Source organism: Panthera pardus, unplaced genomic scaffold (genome assembly GCF_024362965.1).
Source record: "Panthera pardus isolate Hobbes unplaced genomic scaffold, ASM2436296v1 HiC_scaffold_1, whole genome shotgun sequence".
NCBI lineage: Eukaryota > Metazoa > Chordata > Mammalia > Carnivora > Felidae > Panthera > Panthera pardus.
The window spans coordinates 68,626,326-68,627,849 of NW_026526654.1; the positions used below are offsets into that span (position 1 = coordinate 68,626,326).

Consider the following 1,524-nt stretch of genomic DNA (forward strand, 5'->3'; position numbering starts at 1 on the left):
TATATGATGTTATAAGAAATAGTGATGGTGATGAACACTGTAAAGCAAAATAAAGCAGGTTAAGGGGGTAGAGTGTGTGTGTGTGGGAGGGGCCTTTTAGAAAGGGAGGTCAAGAAAATCATGGTGGCATTTAAGCAGAGACCCAAATGAAGTGAGGAAGTAAGGGGACAGGGACATTATGGCAGGTGCCTGGAACAGCAGTAGGAAAGTCCTCAGGGATAGAGATGAAGTTGCACAGATACATAAGACGGACTGATAGGTCAGACCGTTGTGGACTATAAGGACTTTTTTGTTTGTTTTGTTTTGTTTTGCTTTGTTTTTGACTATAAGGATGTTTATTCTGAGAATATTGGGAAACCATTGCAGAGTTCTGGGCAGGAGACGATGTGATTTGATTTACTCTTGAAAAACAAGGGTAGAATAACAAGGGTGGAAACAGGAAGACAACTAGGTAGGATGTTATACAGCATTCTTTTTTTTTTTTTTGGACTTTTTCTAATTTATTTTAAAAATTACTTATTTTTAAAAATTGTGGTAAAATCTATGTAACATAAAATTGACCATTTTTAAGTTACAGTTCAGTGACATCAAGTACATTCACACTGTTATGCAATCACTATCCACCTCCAAAACTTTTCTCATCTTATAAGACCAAAAATCTATATGCATTAAACAATAACTCCTCATTTCCCCCTTCCTTCAGCCTCTGGCAACCACCCTTGTACTTTCTGTCTTTATGAATTTGACTTATTTTATTTTATTTAAGAATATGGAAGTATTTTTGTTTTTTCATTTAATGATGCAAAACACAAATGCTGATTTGACATACACTCACATATAACTTTTTCTCTCATATTTACAACTCAACAGATTGGTGAATCCAAAGAAACTGGTATAATCACTATATAGAGCATACTGTGTTAGTATTTCAGAAGTTTATTCCAGCCCATTTCTTCTCTGATACTCTAAAACACCTTCATTATGTTGTTTGATGAGATAGATTCACAAGAAGATGGAGGTGCCCAAGGTCAGTCCAACTTGCAGCCAGTCAGGTCTGTTATGTGGTGGCTCCCAAATGTACAACTTTGATTGCACTGCAGAGCTGCTTGGGAGACTTGGCTAGAGCCAGCAGCTTGGAGAAGGGGCACAAATATGTAGCTGGTGCCATCTTGCTGGGCCAGGCTCCTGAATTTGATTACTTTAGATACCTCATAAAAGTGCAATCACACAGTATTAGTCTTTTTGTGACTAGCTTAGTTCACTTAACATAGTATCCTCAAGGTTCATCCATGTTGTAGCATGTGTCAGAACTCCCCCCTCCCCTTTTTTAGGCTGAATAATATTTCATTGTATGTACATATTATATTTTGCATATCCATTCATCCATCAATGGATACTTTAGTTGCTTCCACATTTTGGTTATTGTGAATAATACTACTATGAACATGAGTGTACAAATGGCTCTTAAAATGTACCTCATTGTGCAATAGCTGCTTTCAACACTTTGGGGCATATACTCAGAAG

At 36.9% G+C, this 1,524-nt stretch overlaps 1 pseudogene; it reads right to left on the reverse strand.

Annotated features, from left to right (window-relative positions):
- Positions 1–837: 837 nt before the first annotated feature.
- LOC109265837 (NADH dehydrogenase [ubiquinone] 1 subunit C1, mitochondrial-like) lies at positions 838–1,212 on the reverse strand (annotated as a pseudogene).
- Between the last annotated feature and the right edge of the window lie 312 nt (positions 1,213–1,524).